Consider the following 14,159-nt stretch of genomic DNA (forward strand, 5'->3'; position numbering starts at 1 on the left):
AGAAAATAGGATGAAAGAGAGAGGAAAAGAGAGAAAGCATATGCTTATGCTTATGCATGAGTATATGAGCATATGTTCATGCATAATCATAAGCATCTACTTTAGCATATCCTTAAGAAAAGAGAGAGAAGAGGATGAAAGAGGGGGAAAAGAGAGAAAGCATATGCTTATTCTTATGCAAATGAGCATATGCTCATGCTTAAGCATAAGCATCTACTTTAGCATATGCTAGGATGAAAGCGAGGGGAAAAGAGAGGGAAAAAGAAGAGAAGGAAGAGGGGGAAAGAAAAGCTTATGCTTATGCATGAGCATATGCTCATATGCTCATGCATAAGCATAAGCATATGCTTTCTCTCTTTTCCCCTCTCTTTTTTCCTCTCTTTTCTTCTTTTCCCCTCTCTTTCTTTTCCTTCTCTTTTCCCCTCTTCCTTCTCTTCTTTTCCCCTCTCTTTTCCCCTCTCTTTCATCCTCTTTTCTCTCTTTTCATAAGCATATGCTAAAGTAGATGCTTATGCTTATGCTTATGCATGAGCATATGCTCATAAATAAGCTTATATGGTTATGCTTATGCATGAGCATATGCTCATGCATAAGAATAACCATATTGTTAGATATCAATGCTCCACTCTCATGTAACTACACGGGAACCAGCTAACTCTACTTGTAAGCCCCCCATATGAGGAGAAAGCATTTGAGTAGCTAGGTTATCCGGCCAGATGGGGGCATGTGTGACCTGATGGCTGGACGGCTTCAGATAGAGTTGGCACACCGCCAATAGGATACATGCAAGTGCAGGAAGGCATCCCTTGACTGACCGCACTGAGCGTAGATGGAGCATTTCCTGGGGCAGCCCACTCTTGGGTTGTGGGGCCCGTTTAGAGCCTCAGATGATCCCGGATGGCTGTGGGCTAAACGGACACCGTGAGTTAGTTGCTTTGTTTTGCGCACTGGTTCTATCGTATGGTCGGTGGCCTATTTCGGGACCGACCCCCAGTCGACCGTTTTGGGTGGACTGGGTCGGCCACCCAATTGAGCCTAATCGACTATGGCTATATAAGAGCAAGCCCGTGAAGCCCATTTCATCACTAGCTACAGCAACCCTGATTCCTTAGCATCTAGCCTCCGTCTTCTACTGTTTTCGGCATGCCATCGAAGCTTCTTTCACAAGAGCACTCGGTTGGGAGGCAGCGCCATCTACTATATCAGTTCTACAATAATCAAATTTTTGATTCTCCATACTATCTTATTTTCTCTCTTGTGTACGAGATCCTATTATCTGTTGAGCACAGACGTTGTATTATTTTCTTACATGGTATCAGAGCCTAGACTCTAGCAAGAAGATTTAGTAGTGTGTTTTTGTTTGCGAGCAGATTGTGAGAGATGGCCCAGCCTGCAAGATTGCAAATCCCACTGTTCGGTGAAAGCGGAAAGTTGGACGGCTCTAACTATCCTCTCTAGAAGTTCAAGATAAAGACCATCCTAAGTGCATATGAGCTTTGAGACACTACTACTAGGGTGGACATGAGGCCGGTTCCGCGATCGGATCTAGCCAATGCAGGACAACAGATAGTACCAACTATGGATGAGATTTTTGCATGGACAAGAAGAAATACAGATGTGCTATGTTCTATTGTCTGCAGTGTTAGTGATTCCATCATGGCATTAGTTCAACATGTCACAATAGTGGAGGAGGCATGGACGGTCTTGAAAAATCAGTACGAGACCATGAATTAGACGTGGATTTAAAATCTGGAGACTCAACTCGCGAACAAAAAATTGTTTGAGTCTGAAGCCGCAAAGAAGTTCATCACCAAGGTGAAGAATCTACGCAATCAGATGACTGTGATTGGCATCACCATCACCAGTGAGAATCTAGCATGAAGGTGCATACGGATTCTCCCACCAAAGTATGATGGTCTTGTTATAGCACTGAATACACAGAACAGAAATCCACCCCTCAACTTTGAGGATTTTAGCACGATGCTTCTGGAGGAGGAGATGCGTCAAAAAACAAGGACTAGAGAAGATTCGGCTTTCTGGACTGGATCAAAGAAAGGTAAGTGTAAGGACTTTGGTAACCCATCTTCTTCTGATGATAAAAAGAGAAAGAAGAAGATCAAGTGCTTCTATTGCAACAAGGTAGGGCACAAGTAGAATGAGTGCCCAAAGAAGATTGCAGATGAGAAGAACGGAGTAAAGAAAGAGTCCAACAACAGTGCACAAGCAGTACCAATAGAGCTATTCGTAGCAATTGAGGAGATTTACATGGAGGCAGTTCATGTATCTGCGGATGAACCTTGGATCATTGACAGTGGTGCATCGTGCCAGATGACCAGTCAGAAGGATTGGTATACCTCTCTACAGCCGATAGGGAATGACATCATGGTAGTAGTCAGCAATGATGCAAAATGTCCAACAAAAGGAAAAGGTATGATTGCTCTCAAGTCGGATGAAGTTGTAAAACAGTTGTCCGAGTTCTTTATGTGCCAGATATCAAGAGGAACTTGTTATCCATTTTTGTGATCACGGATCGGGACCTCAAAGTTCAATTTGATAAGAATGGTGCACAGATTTTGGATCTTCAAGGGAAGGTCATTGGTAAAGTTACACAATGCAAGAACATTTCCGAACTCTCAGCTTTCAGTGCTCGAGTAGATGTGAAGAACACTAAGCTATGGCATGAGAGGTTTGGTCATCTAAACCTTAGTTCTTTGAAGGAGATGCATAAAAGTGGAATGATTATAGACTTACCAGAAATTTCAGATCTGCCCGATGTATGTGAAGCTTGCATGATGGGCAAGCAGCATCGGTAGCCCTTTCCTAAAGAGGCCAGCAGGGCAAAGGCTCCCCTAGAGCTCGTTCACATGGACCTCTGTGGAAAGATGGAGACGGAAGCTTTGGGTCGTTCCTTCTACTTCATGACACTGATCAACGACTGTGCCATGGATGAAGAAATGGATGCCTTAGAAGCAAATGCTACATGGGAATTGGTGCCTTTGCCTAAAGACAAGAATGCAATTGGCTGCAAGTGGGTTTATAAGGTGAAGCACAATGTAGATGGTTCTATGAACAGATATACGGCAAGATTAGTTGTCAAGGGGTATGCACGGACATATGGCATTGATTATGAAGAAACATTCACTCCAGTTGCAAGGATGGCAACCATAAGAGCAGTCATTGCTATGGCTGCATCAAAGGGATGTCTTTACATCAGATGGATGTAAAGAATGCTTTCTTGCATGGTGATTTGCAAGAAGAGGTCTATATGGAGCATCCAATAGGTTATGTTCATGCTGTTCATCCTGAGTTTGTTTGCAGGTTGAAGAAAGCCTTGTATGGCTTAAAGCAAGATATAGCTACCTGTACACTTAGTTGTATTGAACATGAACATGAAGACATACATGTGAACCCCTTAGGGTTAGGGTTAGGGTTTACCCCTAATGCCCTAGAGGTATGGTGCAATTTACACCATCCTCAACACCCCCTCTTAAATTGCACTGGGTAAGTAGAGGGTGCATGTACAAGACCTTTTTGATGATTTTGTTTGGTGCATATGATAGAATCCCAAACTATAAAGAAAACTGAAAGAAATCAGAGTAGTATGTGCATATGCAAGCACATTGACTACATAAGCGTTACTTCTTGGGCATTGAGGTGATTAGATCCACAAGTGGGATATGGCTCTTGCAGAGGCAGTATGGATTGGACATGCTGTCCAAATATGGGATGATAGGCTGTAAGCCTATTTCAGTTCCTTTGGAGTAGAATGTGAAGCTAAGCAGACATGTAGGTGAGCTTTTGGAAGACCCTATTATGTACAAACGCATAGTAGGAAGTTTGATTTATATGACTATTACCATGCCAAATTTGAGCTATGTTGTTGGGTTGGTAAGTCAGTTTATGCAGGCTCCAAGGAAACTGCATTTGGATGCAGCTAGACACATAGTGAGGTATGTGAGTCCACATTGCAGTATAGACTATTTTATGATACTAGGGTCAGATACAATTGCATGGATACATTGATGCTGATTGGGCTGGTAGTATTTCTAATTTCGATACAACCAATTGCCTTCAAACTCCTATCAGCTTCACATAGTCTATGATCAGCTATGCTCCCATGATGTAATCCACCAACTGTGTAGTTCCCAATAGCCGAGGTTTGCAGCTACAACCGAGCACCCACCTCTCGCTTGGCCAAAGCCTCTCCACCTATGGCCTTTAAGCTAATGTGTGTTTTCACAATATGAGCCCATCATTGTCTGCACCACCCATTTTACCTCTTCTTCTTTCACGTAATGATATATTCTCGTGACCTCTCCTACTCTAGCTCACGGCCTCTTATAATTCAAGATCCTCCAAACACCCATATTAGTGATGCTCCAGCTAAGTCCTTCAGCTCCCACACAAGCAATTGTCCCTCTTCAGCAAGATACTCGTGAGGACTGCCCTTAGATGGATGACTTGATTTGGGAAGAGAGAGAGAGAGAGAGAGAGAGAGACCCCCTCCCCCTTCCATCTTCACCACCCCCTCCCCCCCCATTTCCACCACCCCCTCCCCCCTCCCCCCTCCATCTCCACCACCCCTTCCCCCCTCCCCCTTCCATCTCCCCCCCTTCCCCCCCCCCCCTCTCTCTCTCTCTCTCTCTCTCTCTCTCTCTCTCTCTCTTTCTCTCTCCTCTCTTTCTTTCCCTCCCCCCCAAGGAGTCTATATGGCTTGATCAACTAGTGGGAGATTTGGGGATTCATACAGGTGTACCAACATTGCATAGTGATTCCATGAGTGCTATTCAGCTAGCATGGAATCCGGTCTTTCATGCAAAGACCAAACACATGGGGGTCAAGTACCATTTCATCAGGGAGGTACTTGAGGACAAGCGCATAGAGCTTGTCAAGGTTCATACAAATGATAACCTTGCAGATATGGTGATGGGGTATTATTGCATAGCATCTCAAATTACAGTTCTGTCTCGGGATGACTGAGGTGCATAAACTGAAGCAAATTCAAACACCTCTCCTGTTATAATGCATTGGAGAACAAGCCATCTGCCTTTGTTGTCATTTAATGCAATGACTGGTTGAAGCTCATGTTTGATCAGAAGGACAACCCCTGAGAAAGAGTGCTCCCTAGCATAGAAAATGTCATACCCACAGTAGTGTCCTATCTTGCCTGCATAAATATGTTGGTTGTGCTCTTGTAATGCTACTATGTCCGACTGAAATCTATTGATGTACAGCCACACAGATTTCCATTTCCTATTGTCACACATGCCCTGGACATTGAGTGTAAAAGAGGTGATGTGAGCAGTCATATATACAGATATTTATAGTAATGTAACAACTATGTACAGAAGCAAAATGTATGGGTGCATGGTCTGAATGCACAAAGGCATAGTCAATCCACATTTTGCATGCGAAATCCCCATTCTGTTGGTGAGCAACACTATAGCAACGATCCAGTCGTGCCTGATAAGCGGAAAGAGCATTATGTTGAAAAGTGTAGCCCGGCGACAAAGGCTGCAATTCCTTCCAAAGGTCAGCCAGATCCAAATGCAAAAGCAGTTGAGACCATGCATGCCTTTCAGGAGATAACATATGGTCATGTCTGGAAGTGTTGTCTCCCTGTTGTGGAGCATTATTGAAATCCCCACATATGTAGGCATGATATCTCCACGGATATTGTTGCATAGCATCCCAAATTGCAGTTCTTTCTCGAGAGGACTGAGGTGCATAAACTGAAGCAAATTCAAACCTCTCCTCTAATAATGCATTGGAGAACAAGCCATCTGCCTTTGTTGTCATTTAATGCAATGGCTGGTTGAAGCTCATGTTTGATCAGAAGGACAACCCCTGAGAAAGAGTGCTCCCCAGCATAGAAAACATCATATCCACAGTAGTGTCCTGTCTTGCCTGCATAAGTATGTTGGTTGTGCTCTTATAATGCCACTATGTCAGGCTGAAATCTATTGATGTACAGCCACGGGTGATAGTGATGAAGATATCCTTCATGTGACAATGTTATTGAACCAGAAGTTTGAGATGAAGGATTGAGGGCTCAAACCTTATATTGGACCTGACCCCACTCAAGCAGTGTGCACTCCTCTCTCTCTCTCTCTCCCTCTTGTCACTTCCACTATCATAGACACGGAAGATCTTCCTAGTTTAAAGCAGACCCAAAACTTTTTTCTTCAAAGAGTGTACAATCCTTGATAAAGATAGTTTGGGATAATGGTTTTGTAGAGTGCAATTCTGTTGCAAATGCTTGGGCTGTTGTAGTTGAGAATACTTCTCAAGACTGCTAGAAAGAATACTTCTCAAGCGAAAATAAGAGCTCAGAGAATGGACTTGATTCAGAGCATGCTTTTGCCGTCATACCAAGGATTATATGCATATCAAGTGCACTTTTTCTAGAACATTTGATGTGTCCAAGGTTAAGTTGAAGATTTTTTTGTTTTCAATTTGCCTGAGGTGGGGGGGGGGGGGGAAATCAAGACCATATTAGGAAAAGTGGGAATACCCCATGTCCCACTTTTATTAGGACTTGCACTTTTGGTCCAATCTTGAAATGTATTTTTCTTAAACTACATGGCATCAATATAAAAAAATACTACGTTTGTGAGTACATATTGAAGTTAGTAAGACCAGTAGCTACTTCATATTTCATATGGCCAACAATATATGGAAAATTTGGCTTCAAATCCTTTATCATTGCCCATGTTTTCAATTTCATTACCCTACAAATCAAATAGCTTGATTATTTTGTAGATATTGCATTTAATTTTTTCTCTTTCCATGTGCTTGTATACAAAGGTTGTCTTGCAGATGGGAGGAAAATAGTTGTGAAGAAATTAGAGTTGGCATCTGGATCCCAAAAGTAGTTTCTTGCAAAGGTGTCCACCAAGAATCTCCAAGCCGTGCAGCTGGTCAATGTCCAAGAGGTGATCCAGATATTGAAGGAGTGGATGAGTGGCTATGGTAAAAAGTAAAGCACTCAATGGACATCCTTGTCTGACAGAGCAAGCAAGAGTCCAGGATGGAGAAATATCTCCTGAAAGTATGCAGGCAGCTTCACTATCTTGATATAGCCAATTGATGAGTTGCTGCATTTTTGTGCCAAAACCCGAAGCTTGCATAGTCGATGAAATGAAATCCCACTGAACTGTATCAAAAGCTTTGGCAATATCAACTTGCAATAACAAAACATCCTGCTGTGTGTATTTGGCATATTCAATTCCAATGTAGGCATTAGCAATGTTATCGATGATATGCCTACGCGGGACAAAGCCATATTGCGCAAGATGCAACCCATCATGTAAAAACCCCTTTAGCCGAGCAACAATCATTTTGGTAGTGACTTTGTAAATTACGGGCATAAGAATGATAGGTCTCCAGTCTGCCAAAGACTCACAAATTTGTTTTCTAGGAAGGAGTTTAACAAGACCTCTCTTCCATGTGTCTGGCATTTTCTGATGTTGCCATGCAGCATTCACCATAGATAGTAATGGATGCTTCAAAAGAGGCCAGTATGCTAGAAAAAACTCGAGTGTGAAGCCATCCCATCCAGGGGATTTCCATCTGCCACATGATTTGATGGCATCTGACAGTTCCCTCTCAGTAAAGGGTTCCTCCAATTCCAAAGCTTGAGTAGGGGAAATGATTGGAGAAACATTTTGCAACAGTAAATTTCATGCAAGCAAAACCTGTTGCGAGGGAGGAGCTACAGAGCCAAATTGCTGAGAGAAGTGATGCACACAAAAGGAGGCAAGCTGTGACCGTGAAGTAGTCCATGATCCATCAGGCATAAGCACTCTGCAAATTTCTGTTTTGATTCTCCTCTGATGCAAACTCTTGAAAAATTCTTTGGAAGAGCAACCTTTATCTGTGAAGGCTCTTTGTCTTGCTCTAGTCTCCCATTTTGCTAGTTTCCTGTGATCATTTAGTTTAAGACAATGTCTGGCCTGACATAATGTGGTTTGCTCATGCATGGACAACGAACGATGATGACTGAGTTCAGTGAGGTCTTGACAAGTAGACTTGGCCTGAGCAATGGTTTCCCTCAGAGTCTTCATGTAAGACTTGCCATAAGCTCTTATCACCATTTAACAAAAAAGACCTGCCAGATTATTATTGGGCTGAAGCAGTTGCTACAGTAGTCTACATAATGAACAAGACTCCCACTATAGTACTACATGGCATGACGCTAGAGGAGAGGTATACTAGTAGGAAACCAGATATTTCTCATTTGAAAGTTTTTGGTTGCATTGCCTCCATGCACGAAATGTGCAAGAAATGGTACCACCAAGTACTCCCATAGGTATACAATCAAGGGTAGATGATGGATCATCTATTTGTGGAAATGATGAGCCAAATGTGGCTGATATGCAGGTGGGACAGCAAGCTGAAATGCCCTTCAGAAGATCATCTAGAGTGTCTAGACCGCCTGATAGGTTTGTTCCAGGGGTAGACTATGTGATGCTTATTGATTGCGGGGAGCCTTCTTGCTACAGAGTGGCTATGATGCACGAGGATCAATGCAAGTGGGAGTATGCTATGCAATCATAGATGAGTTCACTTATGAAGAATAAGACTTGGGACTTGGTTTCTTTGCCACATGGAAAGAAAGCATTGCCTTGTAAATGGGTCTATAAGATGAAGGTCATAGGTGATGATGTGCCTAGGTACAAGGCCCGTTTGGTCACCAAAGGGTTCAAGCAAGAGAAGGGTGTGGACTTTGATGAGATATTCTCTCCGATTGTGAAGATGACCACACTATGCATGCTTAGACTAGTGGCAGCAAAGGATATGGAGCTTATGCAGATGGATGTCAAGACAGCTTTCTTGCATGGGGATTTGCCTGAGGAAATTTACATGGTGCAGCCGGAAGGCCTTGAAGAAAAGGGCAAAGAGCATTTAGTTTGCAAGCTGAAGAAGAGTCTCTATGCTCTTAAGCAAGCACCTAGAGAATGGTATCAGAAGTTTGATGCTTTCATTCGGTCCCAGGGTTTTAGAAGAGTGAAATTGATCACTGCCTCTACACTAAAAGGGCTAAGGATAATAGCCTAATACTCCTGGCACTATATGTGGATGATATGCTATTAGCTAGCAAGAATACTTATGAGCTAGATGCATTAAAGGCCAAGTTGCATGAGGCCTTTGATATGAAGGATTTGGGATTTGCAGGTCATATTCTTGGTATGCGCATCACGCGTGATCGGAGTAGGAAACTCCTTTGGCTTTCACAGAAGGAGTATGTTACAAAAGTATTGCAGCGTTTCAATATGGAGGAGGGGAAGGCAGTGAGTACTCCATTGCCTCCATATGTGAAACTGAGTCATATAGATAGTCCCAAATCAGATGAGGAGAGGGCCATGATGGCCAAGGTTACTTATGCATTAGCGGTTGGGAGTCTTATGTATGCTATGATAGCTACTAGACTAGACATTGCATTTACGTTGGATGTGGACATGCCTGAATTGAGTGCAGCAATGTTTGCACATGGGACCGGTGTAGTTGCAGATATTGATATCTGGCATAAATGCATTGGTCATGTTAATATACAACGACTTAAATCAATGCAAGCCCAAAATATTGTTGTAGGATTGCCTAAATTCAAGGTTGCAAAAATGCATAAGGTTTGTGAAGCCTGTCAATTTGGAAAACAGGCAAGGAAACCATTTCCTAGGCATGTTCAAGAGAGTAAAAAGCCATTGGAATTAATCCACTCTGATGTGTAGACTACTAAAGCTGCATCTATTGGAGGCTGTCACTATTTTGTCACTTTTATTGATGACTTCAACAGAAAAGTTTGGGTGTATTTTATGAAAAAGAAAAGTGAAGTGTTTGGGCACTTCAAAGCTTTTAAAGTTATGGTTGAAAAAGAAACAGGCCTGCAAATAAAATGCCTAAGGTTAGATGGAGGGGGAGAGTACCTCTCAAATGAGTTTGCAAGGTTCTTGCAGGAGCATGGCATAAAGCAGCAATATTCATGCAGTCATACCCCACAGCAAAATGGAATTGTAGAAAGGAAAAACAAGCATATTGGAGAGGTATCTAGGGACATGCTAAATGAGAAAGATCTACCAGATTATTATTGGGCTATTATTATTGGGCTGAAGCAATTGCTATAGCAGTTTACATAATGAACAGGACTCCCACTACAGCAATACATGGCATGACACCAGAGGAGATGTATACTGGTAGGAAAACAGACATTTCTCATTTGAAAATTTTTGGTTGCATTGCCTATGTTCATGTGCCAGATGAGTTGAGGTCCAAGTTGGATCCAAAGGCTGAGAAGTGCGTCTTTATTGGTTATTCTCTGCCAGCAGAAAGGGTATAGATGCTATAACCCTTATACTCGTAAGTTTACAGTGAGCAGAGATGTTGTTTTTGATGAGATGAGCAGCTGGTATAAACCAGTAAATGTGATGATTGATGTAGATGCACAAAATGGTAATGTTCCACAGAGTAAATGTGATGATTGATGTAGATGCACAAAATGGTAATGTTGCACAGAATTCAATGCAACAGTCACAAAATATCAGTGGACCTGCAGTGTCATCTAGCAGTGGTTCACATACTTCGCCATGGATAGGTAGATTGAGATCAGGAGAATCTCCTCAAAGCAATGCAGATAGTGGTACGCAGGTATCACAAAAAGGAAAAGAGAAGGTAGATCAGCCCATGTTTGATGTGAATGCAGGTCACTCTTATGTGGATGGTGAATCCAGTGGCTCAGAACAGAGCATTGATGATGAATTGGGTATTCCTTCTATTGTTACACCTGGAGTAAGGAAGACCAGGGATGTTTTGAGAGCACCTGGAAGTGAGCCTATTTTGCGCAGGTCTACCAGAGCTAGGTATCTTGTGGATAGGCTGAAATATGATGGATTTACAACCATTCACTATGCCTATATGGTCAAAGTGATACACGAACCAGAACCCACTTCTTTTGAGCAAGCCATGGGAAATGAAAAATGGGAGAAATCCATGGATGAAGAAATGGATGCCTTGGAAGCCAATGCTACATGGGAATTGGTGCCTTTGCCTAAAAACAAGAATGCAATTGGCTGTAAGTGGGTTTATAAGATCAAGCACAATGCAGATGGTTCTGTGAATAGATACAAGGCAAGATTAGTTGTCAAGGGGTATGCACAGACATACGGCATTGATTAGGAAGAAACATTCAGTTCGGTTGCAAGGATGGCAACTGTAAGAGCAGTCATTGCTATGGCTGCATCAAAGGGATGGTCTTTACACCAGATGGATGTAAAGAATGCCTTCTTGCATGGTGATTTTCAAGAAGAGGTCTTTATGGAGCAGCCAGCAGGTTATGTTCATGCTATTCATCTTGAGTTTGTTTGCAGGTTAAAGAAAGCCTTGAATGGCTTGAAGCAAGCACCTAGAGCATGGTCTGACAAGATAGGACAGTATCTTGTCACTATTGGCTTTCAGATTTCCAAGGCAAATTTCTCACTCTATGTGAGAAAAACAGAGAAAGGGATTATGCTGCTTTTCATTTATGTTGATGATTTGAGCATCACAGGTGATAGTGATGAAGATATCCTTCATGTGAAAATGCTATTGAAGCAGAAGTTTGAGATGAAGGATTTGGGAGAGCTGCATTATTTCTTGGGCATTGAGGTGATTAGATCACCAAGTGGGATACAGCTCTTGCAGAGGCAGTATGGATTAGACATGCTATCCAAATATGGGATGACAGGTTCTAAGCCTATTTCAGTTCCTTTGGAGCAGAATGTGAAGCTGAGCACAGATGCAGGGGAGCTTCTGGAAGACCCTACTATGTACAGACACATAGTAGGAAGTTTGATTTATATGACTATTACCAGGCCAGATTTAAGCTATGCTGTTGGATTGGTAAGTTAGTTTATGCAGGCTCCAAGGAAACCGCATTTGGATGCGACTAGATGCATACTCAGGTATGTGAAGTCCACATTGCAGTATGGACTATTTTATGAGGCTGGGGTTCAGATACAATTGCATGGATACATTGATGCTGACTGGGCTGGTAGTATTTCTGATAGACGATCTACCAGTGGATATGTGTTCTCTTTTGGGAGTGCTGCAGTCACTTGGAGCAGCAAGAAACAACCTACAGTTGCCTTGTCGAGCACAGAGGCTGAGTACAGGGGTGCAACAGTGGCTGCATGCGAGGTAGCTTAGTTGCATAAGCTACTCTATGATATGCATCAGTCTACAGATGGGCCAGTTGTCATTTATTGTGACAACATGAGCAGTATACACTTGGCAAATAACCCAGTCTATCATGCTAGAACAAAGCACATTAAGGTGCATTATCACTATGTGCGGGAGAAGGTTTTACTAGGTCTTATTGATCTAGTTTATGTCAGCATAGAGGATCAGGTAGCTGACATATTTACGAAAGCATTGGGCGCAGAGAAGCTGCGCAAGTTCAGAGACCTGCTTGGTTTGTAGGAATTGGGATTGAGCTCGAGGGGGAGTGTTGAGATATCGAGCTCCACTCATGATATGCCAGGGTGACCATTGTGCATTTATGTCACCGACTTGTTAGCTGCAGACGCGGTTGGTACACCGCCCATGAATAATAGCTGGATGACAGCTATCCTTATCTACTCTAGTTTGTGGCTCAGTTAGTATGCCACCTTAGTTAGTTGAGTTTGGTTTGAGACCCACATAAAGGGGTCTTCTATTTCTTTGTACTAGAGTTCCTTTTGGCTTTCACAACTAAGAAGAGGAAAACTGTATTCAGCCTCCACCTTTGTGTGTATTTCCCCATTGTGCATGTGAGAAAGCCACAAGTGAGACTCCTTTTCTCTCTCCCACTATCTTCACACCCATGTCATCCACCATACCCATGTAGGTGTGTGTTGGTGCAAGCATCTGTGGCGATTGTCTCTACTTGTGAGTACATTTTAGTTTGCATCTATGTATATAAATATATATATATTATATACATGTATGTTTGTACATATGTATAGTGGTCTATGTGCACACATGAGTACGTGTGTGTGTGTGTGTGTGTGTATGTGTGTACACATGAGTGTAAATGTATATGAATGGATGAATTCGTGTGCCTCACATGAGAGCACTTGTGAATGCATCATATTTGTCTTTAGTTGTGTGGGTGTTGACATATGTGTGTGTATGTGTTTAATCTTGTATGGGTATATGGTTGTTGCGCTTGTATGTATGTATGCATTTGTACATGGGGGTGTTTGTGCTTGGATATGTGTGTACATGTCACATATATATGGTTGTTCAAACAAATCCCTACCTCACACATACATACATTTACATTTTTGTGCTTGTGTGGATATAGGTTATTGCGCTTGCATGTATGTATGCATGTGTGGGCATATGTATCTATGTGTGTACTTGTCACATGTACACATATATCAAAGCACAAACACCCCCCCCGCACACATACATACATATCCAAAAACACACATAATGCAGATTCTCTCTCTCCGTCTCTCTGTCTCTCTGTCTCTCTCTCTCTGTCTGTCTCTCTCTCTCCACACACACACCCCCCCACACACACACACACACACACATCTCTCTCCTATATGTCACATACAATTTTGAATTGCACAAAATGCCTTAAATTAGGCCTTCCAATTTTAATTCCTATGAGCGAGCAGGTTTAGTAACCCAGTACCACATCTCATTATGATCACCATGAGAGCCTACATTCTGACTCACACATGGGAGATGTAGCTGATCTTGGCATGGTTAGGTGGTTGCAGTTTGTAGGGCTTTGACATGTAGCATCTTCGATGCTTGACCTACTTTGGATCCTTGTTTTTTTTTAAATTTTCTAATGTAGGTAACTACCCATTATCCCATCTTATTCATGTCCACTTGTTCAACAATGTAGTTTATTGTAAGGCTAGGATCAAGAGAATTTGAGGTTCTATATAGGAATCCAAAATGCTAAGTACTACATGAAGTTTGTTCAAAAGATGTCTGTATGCATCAAGATGTAGCTCTTTACACAATTACTCGAAGGTTTACCAAGGATTTTCATTTAATGGATCTGATTCTATTTGCAGTTAGCCAATACTAACATACATACATACAAAGAATTGTGTTAGGATCATCAAAGGCATGGTGGGAAAACTATGGAAGATAGACAGAAGCTGTTTAGGCTGATAGAGACT

Source organism: Dipteris shenzhenensis, chromosome 3 (genome assembly GCF_047967505.1).
Source record: "Dipteris shenzhenensis isolate YYH24624 ecotype China chromosome 3, Dip_SZ_1.0, whole genome shotgun sequence".
Classification (NCBI taxonomy): Eukaryota; Viridiplantae; Streptophyta; class Polypodiopsida; order Gleicheniales; family Dipteridaceae; genus Dipteris; species Dipteris shenzhenensis.